Here is a 13,349-nt window from a genome sequence, read left to right as displayed (position 1 = left end):
TGACCCATTTGACTTCTATCCCACACTGAAAACTCTTAATCCTTCTCCACCAGAGGTTTTATTGAGCAAACACACGCAATCATACAAGAAAAGTGTCATCATTTTTAAACATTGAAATACCAAAACATAGAAATATTTACGACCCAGAAGCTGGCCATTCGATCCATCATGTCCATGTCGGCAGAAAAAGAACAAGCTGAAGAAGGGTCATTCAGACTCGAAACATCAGCAGAAACAGACCACCATGAAAATGGTTCAGTCCTGGATGTGCTTAACAGCAAAATCTATTCCCTGTCCTTATTCGTGAGCTCGCTGGTGTTTCAGGGGGCTCGATGACTGAGTGAGTCACTTCCCACATTCAGTTCATGGGAATGCTTTCTCTCCAATGTGAATGCGCTGGTGCACAGTGAGGTTAGATGATTGCCTGAACCCAGTCCCGCAGTGAGAGCACCTGAATGTCAGTGTGAACTCACTGCGTGTCATCAGGTTGAATATTTGAGTGAATTCCTTCCCACACTCGGAACAGGTGAATGGCCTCTCCCCAGCGTGAGTGCGCAAATGAGTTTCCAGCCTAGAAAGGTAACTATATCCCTTCCTACCATCCCCACATTACCACAGTTACTCCCCGATGTGATAGCGCATGTGTTTAAACAGGTCAGATGATCAGATGAAGCTTCATCCACATACACAACATGTGTACGGTTTCTCCCCACTGTGAATGGTGCTTTTTCCTTCCATGTTCAAAATATGATGATATTCAGGTTACGATTATTTGGGTGACTCCAACAGATCCTGGTGCGATGTTTGGTTTCAGTTTCTCGACTGCAAATCCTCTCCTTCTAATACCCAGTTAAATTGATTTAAAACAGAAAAAAAGGAGTGAGAGAGAACCCACTAAAACACAAAGGCAGGTTCTGAAATTGAGCTGAATGAATCAGTAATTTGTGGAGCTGGCACAGGGGAAAAGTGACCATTAAAGCTGCTGGATTGTCATAAAAACACTGGTTTATTAATGTCCTTCAGGGAAGGGAACCTGCCACCTGGTCTGGGCCTACCAGGACTCTGGTCCATGTGGGAGGAGAGAAAGATGGGGCATGGGAAATGGACTATGCACATCTATAACTCAACCAGAATGTTGACAGAATCGTCCCAGCTCAAAGCCCACACCAGCCAGAATACAAGGGCAGTGGGTGCATGGGAAAACCATCATCTCCAGGACACACACCAGCGAATTCACGCTGGGGAGAGGCCATTCACCTGCTCCGTATGTGAGAAGGGATTTAACTGATCATCTAACTGCTGAGAAACCAACGAGTTCACAAGTGACAGCAGGGGTTCGATTCTGCTGTTATTTCTGCTCTTAATCACATCCAGGACTGAACCATGTTTATCCTGACAGTTGGGGTTTGTTTCTGCTGATGTTAACAATCCCTGTAACTGCAGTAGAGTTATATATTCTGGCTATCAGATTATTTTACTTTTTAACATTTACTCTTCAAATTAAGTACCTTTCTTCTGCCTGTTCGCAAGGTTTTGAAAGATGGAACCAAACAGTGATTTACTTGAACAAAAACAAAAATACCTGGAAAAACTCAGCAGGTCTGACAGCATCTGCAGAGAGGGATACAGTTAACGTTTTGAGTCCAAACGGTTCTTCATCAGAACATCTGAACTAGGGAATAATATAAAAGACGTGAAATATAAGCTGGTTTAAGGAGGGGGGGTGGGGGGAGGAGGAGGAGGAGGTGTGGGACAGGTAGAGCTGGATAGAGGGCTAGTGATAGGTGGAGATTGCCAAAAGATGTCACAGACAAAAGGACAAAGAGATGTTGACGGTGGTGATATGAGCTAAGAAATGTGCTAATGGGGACATTATGGGTAGAAAACAGGATGAGCAAGGGACAGATAGTGAGGATGGGGTGGGGAGGAAATCAAATAGGCTAAAAAGTAGAGATTAAAAAAAATGGAGGGAAATACATTTAAAAATAATGGAAATAGGTGCGAAAAGAAAAATAAAAATATATATAAATTATTGGAAAAAGGGGGGATCAGAAAGGGGGTGGGGATGGAGGAGCGAGTTCATGATCTAAAGTTGTTGAACTTAATATTCAGTCCGGAAGGCTGTAAAGTACCTAGTCGGAAGATGAGGTGCTGTTCCTTTAGTTTGCATTGAGCTTCACTGGAACATTGCAGCAGGCCAAGGATGGACATGTGGGCATAACAGCAGAGTGGTGTGTTGAAATAGCAAGCGACAGGGAGGTCTGGGTCATGCTTGCGGACAGACCGAAGGTGTTCCGCAAAGCGGTCACCCAATCTGCATTTGGTCTCTCCAATTTAGAGGAAACCGCATTGGGAGCAGCGAATGCAGTAGACTAAATTGAGGGAAGTGCAAGTGAAATGCTGCTTCAATTGAAAGGAGTGTTTGGGCCCTTGGACGGTGAGGAGGGGAGAAGTAAAGGGGCAGGTGTTGCACCTTCTGCGGTTGCATGGGAAGGTGCCATGGGAGGGGGTTGAGGTGTAGGGGGTGATGCAGAATGAGCAAGTGACAGATAGCCCGAGTGAGGGTGGGGTGGGGGGAAGGGATCGAAATGGGCTAAAAGGCGGGGATAAAACAATGGATGGAAATAAATTTTAAAAATAATAATAGAAATAAGTGAGGAAAGAAAAATATTAAATATATATAATAATTATGTGAAAAAAGGGGTTCGAAGAGGGGGGTGAGGATGGAGGAGAGAGTTCATAATGTGAAGTTGTTTAACTTCAAACAGAACTTTAAATTCGACCGCCTTCATCCCGGTCATCATTGTAGGGGGCAATGAGCAACAGGGAGCATGCGTGGCCGCCATGTTTACAGAGGCTGCAGACCCGGATGAATGACCCGCAGGAGGGACAATAAATCAGAGATAGAGTTTGGTGTGAAATCAATGGGTTGTTGTAAAACAGGAGATCAGGGTAACAGTCAGAAACAACAACAACTTCTATTAACATCATAAATCATCCCAGTGAGCTTCACAGGGAAATTATAAAACAAAGTGTGACATCCAGACACATAAAGAGATATTAGGGCAGATGATCAAAAGCTGGGGCAAAGAGTTTTAAGGAGAGTCTTAAATAGTCGCTTGGTTGTACAGAACTTGAGTGTTACTGAGAAAACCGGCATGGTCCCAAAACCTTCCGACTTGCGCTCATCAGGGCAGGCGCAAGAATAGCTAATTTCAAAGGGAACAACAATTTATACTGCATGAGAAAAGGGTGCTGATTGGTTGGCCAGTCAGTTCTGATTGGTCATTGCCATGGATAATACACCAGGGAGCAATTGTCCCCCAGGCTTTTCTTTAAGTACATAGAAAGAAAAAAACTAGTAAAGACAAATGTAGGCCCCTTACAGTCCGAAAAAGGAGAATTTATAATAGAAAACAAGGAAATAACATAGCAATTAAACAACTACTTTAGTTCTGTCTTCACAGAGGAAGACACAAATAGCTTCCCAGAAATACAAGGGACCCAAGGGTCCAGTGAGAAGGAGGATTTGAAGGAAATTAGCATTACTAAAACAATCGTGCTGGAGGAATTAATGGAGCTCAAAGCTGATAAATCCCCAGGGCACCATAATCTCCATCCCAGAGGACTAAAGGACGTGATCATGGAAATAGTGGATGCCTTGATTGTCTTCTTCCAAAATTCTGTACATTCTGGTTCAGTCCCAGCAGATTGGAGGGTGGCAAATGTAACCCCACTATTTAACAAAGAAGAGAGGGAGAAAACATGGAATTACAGACCGGTTAGCCTGACCTTGGTAGTAGGGAAAATGCTAGAGTATGTTATAAAGGATGTGATAATAGGACACTTGGAAAATATCAACGGGGTTAGACAAAGTCAACATGGATTTATTAAAGGGAAATCATGTTTGACAAATGTACTGGAGTTCTTTGAGGATGTAACTAGCAGAATAGATACGGGAGAACCAGTGGATGTGGTGTATTTGGCTTTTGAGGAAGCTTTTGATAATGTCCCAAACAAGAGGCTAGTGTTTAAAATTAAAGCACATGGGATTGGGGGTAATATATTGTCATGGATTGAGAATTGGTTAGCAGACAGGAAAGAGAGAGTAGGAATAAGTGGGTCTTTTTCGGAGTGGCAGGCGGTGATTAGTGAGTTACCACAGGGATCAGTGCTTGGGTCCCAGCTATTCACAATATATATCAATGATTTGGATGAGGGAACAAAATGTAATATTTCCAAGTTTGCTGACGACACGAAACTTGGGAATGCGAGCGATGATGAGGGTGTTAAGAGGCTTCAAGGTGATTTAGACACGTTGAGTGAATGGACAAATACATGGCAGGTGCAGTATAACGTGGATAAGTGTGAAGTTACCCACTTCGGTAGAAAAAACAGAATGAAAAAGTATTATTTAAATGGTGATAGATTGGGAAATGTTGATGTTCAAAGGGACCTGCGTGTCCTTGTACACCAATCACTGAAAATAAGCAAGCAGGTGTAGCAGGCAGTGAAGAAGGCAAATTATATTTTGGCCTTCATTGCGAGAGGACTTGAGTACAGGAGCAAGGATGTCTTGCTGCAGCTGTACAGGGCCTTGGTGAGACCACACCTGGAGGATTTGTGTGTAATTTTGGTTTCCTTACCTAAGAAAGCATATACTTGTCACAGAGGGAGTGCAGCGAAGGTTCACCAGTCTGATTCCTGGGATGGCAGGATTGGGCCAACAAGGCCTGTGTTCACTGAAGTTTAGGAGAATGAGAGGGGATCTCATTGGAATGTGTAACATTCTGACCGGGATGGACAGACTGGATGCCACAATTATACCTCAATTGAAATTAGTTGAAACCCCCAACGATTACTACCCTATTGTTTTTGCACTCAGAAATCTGTCTACATATCTGCTCTTCTAACTCCCTTCCACTATTTGGGGGCCTATAGTGCACGCCTATCTGATGTGATTAAAGAGGCAGTGGCAGCATTTATATGAACATGAAAGAGAATAGTAGCAGACTTCAAGAGGATATAGTGAGCCTGGTGAAATGGACAGACTCATAGCAGGATAACTTCAATTTTGTGATATGTGTCGTGATCCATTTTGAATGTTAGACTGAGGAGGGCAATATGAATGAAATTTTCCAATGTTACAGTGGGTGCATTGAACAGAGAAAGCTGCAGTTTCATTTCTGTCTTGCATTTTATCTCTTTAAGATTCAATTTTGGGCTTTTTGGGCATCCTGAAAGCTGTTAACAATTGCTGTAGGGAAATTTGTCAAAAGCACTTTTCCTTCAGGAATTCCTGCATTGTGGAAATGTGAATTATCTTTGTAGAAAGAGGATATGCGGGGGTTTGAATGGATGTTCCGGTTTTTGGTTCATTAAACTGCAAATTCAGTGATATCCCTTTGAAATACGCTAGTTACATCAAGTACCCCGAGACAATTAAAAAATTTCACACTGTCTGGCTGTCAATTCTTCAGAAACATGAAGGAAGCAAAGAGATTATAAAATACAAAAGGTGAGCTTGCAGCTAACCGTTGATTTGAAGGTGTGAGTCTTGTTCAGAACGTGTCACATATTTTTAAACCTGGAAACCTGGGCTGATCCTGAAAGCAGGAATTTATCAAAAGCCACACTGGGCTGCTGCGAATTAAAATACTCTTTTCTCTAAGAATAAAAAAATGAATCTGAAATTTTAAAATATCTCCTGGATGGAATTATTCACACCCTTCTGCTTTTGCAAAACCCATGCCTGTGTGTGTGTGTGTGTGTGTGTCTGTGTGCGCCTGTGTCTGTGTGTCCAAAAATTCACTGTAGTTACTAATGCTTTAAGATAACATGATAGAAAGCCACATAGGCAGCATTGCAAGCAGTGTAGCATTAGATTGCAAAGGGAACTAAAACTTTAAGTGAAAGGGAAAACCTGTGTTAAGATGGAATTCAATGAAGGCAAATGTGAATTAACCCACTTTGAACTGAGAAAGGATTGAAAGATTACTTCCTTAAATGTCGCAAAGCCTGAAACAGGTCCAAAGAGCCTTGAGGGTCCATCGGTTTGAGTGCAGCGTAGCTTTACCGGGTTGATACCTGGATTCCAAGGGTTAGAATTTAATAGGATCAGGGTGATTTGATACAAGTTGTCAAAATATTAAAAGGACCTTATGGGTTAGATGAGGAGAAACTATTTCCACAGGGTGAGGAATCTTGGACAATGGGGTCATAGTGTAAAAATTAAAGCTTTCAGAAGTGAAGTTGGAAACACTTCCCCATGTAAAGGGCCGTAGAAATTTGGAACTGTCTTCTGGAAATTGCAGTGGATACTGAGTCAATTTTTAGTTTTTAAATATAAGAATAACCTGATCTGATGCTTTCAGAAATCCAGGTATTTTTCGGTACATCTCTGTTACTTGCTGACTGTGTGTGTCCGTGTGTATGTCTGTTCGATTGTGTGTATGTGTGTGTGTTTATTTGTGCATCTATTTGTGCATATGTGTATGCATTTGTACCTATGTGTGTGTGTTTGCGAATCTATTTGTTTGTGTCTGTTTCTGTGTGCGCATGTGTGTGTGTCCGTTTATGTGTGTGCATGTGTATGCCTGTTTCTGTGTGTGTGTTCAAGTGTGCGTGTGGGTGACTGTGATTTCTGTGTGTGTATTTTGCTCTCTCCATACCTAAGCTTCCACCAACATCATTTCACCATTTTAATTTGGTTCATGGTGGCCATTTTTACACAAAATTCCTGTTTCATCACAGCAAGACTTCCTTAATATTGTACACCAATTTATGAGACAGCGTAGAGGGAGCTTGACCCTCTGTATAACCCTGTGTTGTTCCTGTTATCAAAGTGTTGGATGCGACAGTTTTACTCCGTATCTACTTCAGCGTTATACCTGTCCTGGGAGTGCTTGATGGGGACAGTGTAGAGGGTGTTTTACTCTGTATATTAATCCGTGCTGTACCTGTCCTTGGAGTGTTTGATGGAGGCTGTTTAGCGGGAACTTAACTCTGTACCTAAACCCGTGATGTACGAGGCCTGGACGTGTTTTGTTGGAACTGTGCATTGGGACCAATATTCTGTGCACAATTATACCCTGTGCTATAGCTGTCCTTGGAGTATTTGATGGGGACAGCGTAGAGTGAGTTTTCCTTTGTGTCTAGCCCTATGCTGTACCAGAACTGGGAGTGTTCGACCAGGAAAGTGTAGAGGGAGCTTTACTTCATTTCTAACCTGATGCTGTCCCTGTCCTGGAAGTGTATCTGGGGAGAGTTCAGACAGTTTGGGCTTTCATCTGTGTCTAACACGATGCTCAGTCAGTAATGGGAGTTTGTTGGGAGCAGTGCAGACGGAGCTTTACTCTGTTCCTAACCCGTGCAGTACCTCTGTACTGTAAGCAGGGGAACTCACCTTGAATTTGTCAGCCTTGCTTCGTGGAATACTTTTGTATTAGTTGGGAATCTTGACCCAGTGAAATTTTTGCCCCTATTATAAGAATATATATTATAACACCTTCTGGTAACATTAAGGTTCCCTGAGTACTGAGTGGAACAAATCATTCCAAAATATATTATTCCTTGGTGATTGTATTGTCTAAATCCAGCCGTGAATTCTCTCCCAGTGTTATTAGTTTTGCACTGACAGGGAGGGGAATAGAATTCAGTCTCCCAGTGATTTTCCAGATTTAACAATTAACGGTTTTAAATGGAAGCTTTTTGAGGGACATTGAGGTTAAGGGTGTGTGTGGGGGGGGGGGGGGGGGGTGGGGGGGAGGAACCTCCCAAATCTAGAGCACGTTTGATGTCAAGGAGCAGACAGGACAGGAGAAGGCAAAATAGGGAAGCTTATATCAGATACTGAGAGCTCACACACACAGGCAAGCACAGGCACAAAACAACACACTCACACATACATACACACTCTCACATGATGGTGCAGCCAATCATTAGGAAGGCAAATGGACTGAGTGTCTTTATTGCCAAAGAGTTGGAGCACATGAGCAAGGAAATGTTTGATGAGGGCAATTTTAGAGGGATTTGCTCTGCAGCTACCCCATTCTCTGCATACCCTGGGAGTGTTTGATGGGGACAGTGTAGAGGGAGCTTTACTCTGTATCTAACCCCATGCTCAACATACCCTGGGAGTGTTTGATGGGGAAAGTGTGGAGGAAGTTTTACTCTGTATCCAACCCCGTTCTGTACCTGTTCTGGGAGTGTGTAATGGGGACAGTGTAGAGGAAGCTTTACACTGTATCTAACCCCATGTTGTACGTGTCGTGGGGTGTTTGATGCAACAGAGTGGAAGGAAACACTTCCACACGAAAAGGGTCGTAGAAGTTTAGAACTGTCTTAGCAAATTGTAATGATACTGAGTCAAATTTTAATTCACAAATCTACGATAGACATGATCTGATCCCTTTCGAAAATCCAAATTTGCTACTGTTCCTCTCTGTCCCTTGCTCAGTGTGTGTGTGCGTGTGTCTGTGTGTGCGTGTGTCTGTGTGTGCGTGTGTCTGTGTGTGCGTGTGTCGGTGTCTCTGTGTGTGTGTCCCTGTTGCTCTACCTGACAGCCTGTAGGTCTTCACATACATCATTTGGCCATTTTAATATGGTTCATGGTGGTTATTTACACACCAAAGTTCTGTTTCATCACAGCAAGTCTTCCTTAATTTTGTACACCAATTGAAGGGACTTTGTAGGGGGAGCTTGACCCTCTCTATCAAACAATCACCAAATCACAGAATCACACAGTGCAGAAGAGGTCCTTCGGCCCATCGAGTCAGCACCGACACGTGAGAAACACCTGACCTACCTACATAATCCCATTTACCAGCACTTGGCCCATAGCCTTGAATGTTTTGACGTGCCAAGTGCTCATCCAGATACTTTTTAAAGGACGCAAGGCAACCCGCCTCCACCACCCTCCCAGACAGCGCATTCCAGACCGTCGATAACCCTGTGTTATACCTGTGCTGCAAGCGTCTGATGGAACAATGAAGAGGAAGGTTTATTCTGTTTCTTATTTCTGCTGTACCTGTCCTGGGCATGTTTGAAAGGGAGATTGCAGAGGGAGCTTCACTCTGTACAGTCCCTGTCCTGGAAGTGTTTGAGAAGAGATTGTAAAGGAAAATTTACTCTGTATCTAACCCTGTGCTGTACCTGGTCTGGATGTGCTTGATGGGGACTGTCCAGAGAGTGATTTATTCGACATCAAGTCCCTTGCGGTTTCTGCTTTGTAAGTGATTGATGGGGAGAGTGTAGAGAGAGGTAACTCTGTGTCTAACCCCATGCTGCACCTGTCCTGGCAGTGTTTCATGGGGACAGTGTAGATGGAGATTTACTCTGTACATAAACCTGTGCTGTAGCTCTCCAGGGGCTGATTAATGGTGACTCTGTATGGGGAGCTTTAACCTGTATCTAACCCCAAGCTATATCAGCCCGAGTGTTTGAGGATAGAGTGTAGAGAGAGCTTTATTCCATATCTAACCCCGTGCTTTGCCTGCCCTGGGAGAGTTTGATGTGGAAACTGCAGAGTGAGCTTCACTATCTATCTCACCCCGTGTTATACCTCCCCTGGGTGTGATTGATGGGGAAAGTGTAGAGGAAGCATTGCTCTGTATCTAATCCCGTGCTGTACCTATCCTGTGAGTGTTTAATGGGGACAGTGTAGAGGGAGATTTACTCTATATCTAACCCTGTGCTGTACCTGTCCTGGATGTGTTTGATGGGGACAGTGTAGAAGGAGGTTTACTCTGTCTCTAACCCTGTGCTGTGCCTGTCCTGGAAGCGTTTGATGGGGCTGTGTACAGGGAGCTTACTCCCCACTTGCCTGGATGAGTGCAGCTCCCACAATACTCACGAAGCTTGACACCATCCAGGACAAAGCACTACAATTGTTTGACACCCCATCCACAAACATTAACTCCCTCCACCACCGACGCACAGTAGCAGCAGTGTGTAGCATCTGCAAGATGCACTGCAGGAATTCACCAAGCCTCCTTAGACAGCACCTTCCATACCCACGACCATTACCATCTAGAAGGACAAGAACAGCAGACACATGGGAACACCACCACCTGGAAGTTCCCCTCCAAGTCACCCACCATCCTGACTTGGAAATATATCACCGTTCCTTCACTGTCGCTGGGTCAAAACCCTGGAACACCTTCCTAAGAGCACTGTGGTTGTACCTACACCACGTGGACTGCAGAGGTTCAAGGATGCAGCTCACCACCACCTTCTCAAGGGCAATTAGGAATGGGCAATACATGTTGGCCTAGCCAGTGACACCCCATGAATAAATTTTTAAAAATAGCCCCGTGCCGTACCTGTCCTGGGAGTGCTGATGAGGACAGTGCAGAGGGAGCTTTATTCTGTTTCTAACCCCGTGCTGTACCTGTCTTGGGAGTGTTTGATGGGGACAGTGCAGGGGGGACTTGGATCTGTATCTAGCTCCCATGCTCTACCTGCCTTAGGAGTGTTTCTGGGGACAGTAGTTCAGACAAACAGAGCTTTCCTATGCATATAAGCCGGTGCTCATTCAATACTAGGAGTGCGTGATGGGAGCAGTGTAGAGGGAGATATATCCTGTATCTAACCCGTTCTGTCCTGTCCTGGGAGTGATTGAAGGGGACAGTGTAGACGACACGTTACTCTGTACCTAACCCATGCAGTACTTGTCCTGAGAGTGTTTGATGGGGACAGTTTGGAGGGAGCTTTAATCTGTATCTAACTCCGTGCTGTACCTGTATTGCGTGTGTTTCATAGGGACAGTGTAGAAGGAGCTTTACTCATTCGCTAAACCTGTGTGGTACCTGTCCTGGGAGTGTTTGATTGGGGCAATGTAGAAGGATCTTCCCTCTGTATCTAACACCGTGCTGTACCTGTGTGGGTACGTTTGATGGGGACAGAGTAGAGGGGTATTTACTCTGTATCTAACACTGTGCTGTACCTGTGTGGGTGCGTTTGATGGGGACAGTGTAGAGGGAGATTTACTTTGTCTCTAACCTTGACCTGTGCCTGCCCTGGGAGTGTTTGATGGGGACATTGTAGAAGGATCTTTACCCTTTGTCTAACCCCGTGCTGTACCTGCCCAGGGAGTGTTTGATGGGGGCAACGTAGAGGGAGATTTACTCTGTATTTAACCCATTGCTGTACCTGTCTTGGGAGTGTTTCATGGTGACAGTGTAGAGGGAGATTTACTCTGTACCTAACCCATAGAGTACCTGCCCTGGGAGTGATTGATGGGGGCAATGTATAGGGAGATTTACTCTGTATTTAACCCCGTGCTGTACCTGTCCTGGGAGTGTTTGATGGGGACAGTGTGGAGGGAGATTTACTCTGTACCTAACCCCATAGAGTACCTGCCCTGGGAGTGATTGATGGGGGCAATGTATAGGGAGATTTACGCTGTATTTAACCCCGTGCTGTACCTGTCCTGGGAGTGTTTGATGGGGACAGTGTAGAGGGAGATTTGCTCTGTGTCTAACCCTGACCTGTGCCTGCCCTGGGAGTGTTTGATGGGGGCAGTGTAGAGGGAGCTTTACTCTGTGTCTAACCCTGTGCCGTACCTTCCCTGGGAGTGTTTGATGGGGGCAGTGTAGAGGGAGCTTTACTCTATATCTAACCCCGTGCTGTACCTTCCCTGGGAGTGTTTGATGGGGGCAGTGTAAAGGGAACTTTACTCTGTATCTAACTCCGTGATGTCCCTGTCCTGGGAGTGTTTGATGGGACAGTGCAGATCGAACTTTACTCTATTTCCAATCTTGTGCTATACTTGCCCTGGGAGCTTTCCGAGGACAGTTCAGACAGACAGAGTTTCACTCCGCATTTAACCCTGTGCTGTAACAGTACTGGGAGTGTTTGATAGGACAGTGCAGATGTAGCTCCAACCTGTGCTGCAAGTGTTTGAGAGGAGGTTGGAAAGGAAACTTTATTCTGGATGTAACCCTGTGCTGTCTCTGGCCTGGAAGTGCTTGATGGGGACTTTCTAGGGAGAGATTTATTCTACATAAAATCGCTTGCAGTTCCTGTACTGGGAGTGTTTGATGGGGACAGTGTAGAAAGAGCTTTATTCCATATCGAACCCTATGTTGTACCTGTCCTGGGATTGTTTGATGTGTCGGTTTAGAGTGAGTCCACTGAGTTTCTAACTCTGTGTTGTACCTGTACTGGGAGTGTTTGATGGGGACAGTGTAGAGGGAGCTTTACTCTGTATCTAACTCTGTGCTGTACCTCTACTGGGAGTGTTTGATGGGGACAGTGTAGAGGGAGACAGAACGCAATGTATTGGTTAAGGGTTTTCTACAGTTTAGATGGAGGTGTAGAATGCTCTCCCCCAGGGGCTGATCTCAGGACCTCTCACATAGAGACCCCTCGAACCTGGTCGATCATTCCCTACTCAGCCTTCAGTGTCCCTCCTCTGGATATTTCACCTGTGGATTCATACAACACACACAGCAAAATCTATGATATGATAGGAAGCAGCAAACACTGTTACACTCAGTACACACGGTACCTTAATGCTGCAATGTTATAAAATCTAGTTAGGTAACTGTCATCGCACAGGGACAACATTTCGCTGGCTCAACATTCTCCCTCTCTCCCTCCCTCTCACCCCATCCCTCACCCCTGCTCCCTCTCCCTCCCTCTCGCCCCGTCCCCATCCCTCATCCCTGCTCTGTCTCTCTCCCTCTCAGCCCGTATTTCTGTCGCCCCCTCTCTCTCTGTCACACTCTATCTTTCTCTTGCCGGCTCACTCTCTCTCTTCCCCTCTCGCTCTCTCTCAGTTTCTCTCTCTCCCCCTCTCTATCCCCATCCATCTCTCTCTGTGAGAATCTGTCAAAAATCCAAAAACATCTGTCAGACATTTTAGGTTTGTTCACGGTGGCCAAGTTATGTTCGCTCAGCACTGGGACATTTATGACAGAGTTGACTCCTCACTCATTAGTAATTTAAATGTGACAGAGACACAGCTTTTCAGCGCACGTTTCTCCCTCCATTTTCCCTCCATTTTAAATATGGGGAAGGGATCTCACACCTTTTTAAAGACGGAGAAGGGATCTCCCTCCTTTTTAAAGACAGAGGAGGGATTTTTCTCCATTTGAAAGATGGAGAAGGGTTCTCCCTCCACACACTCACTCTCAAACACACACTCTCTCCCACACACACATTGTCCCTCACACTCACTGTCCCTCAAACACACACTCTTTTTCACACACACACTCTCCCTCACATAAACCCACTCTCCCTCACACACTCTCCCTCACTCGCACACTCTCCGCATCACACACTCAATCCCTGCCTCACACACACACTCTCTCCTTTACACACATGCTCTCTCCCTCACACACAAT

Source organism: Cetorhinus maximus, chromosome 23 (assembly GCF_964194155.1).
Source record: "Cetorhinus maximus chromosome 23, sCetMax3.hap1.1, whole genome shotgun sequence".
NCBI classification, from domain to species: Eukaryota; Metazoa; Chordata; class Chondrichthyes; order Lamniformes; family Cetorhinidae; genus Cetorhinus; species Cetorhinus maximus.
Note: the sequence above shows the minus strand (reverse complement) of the source record.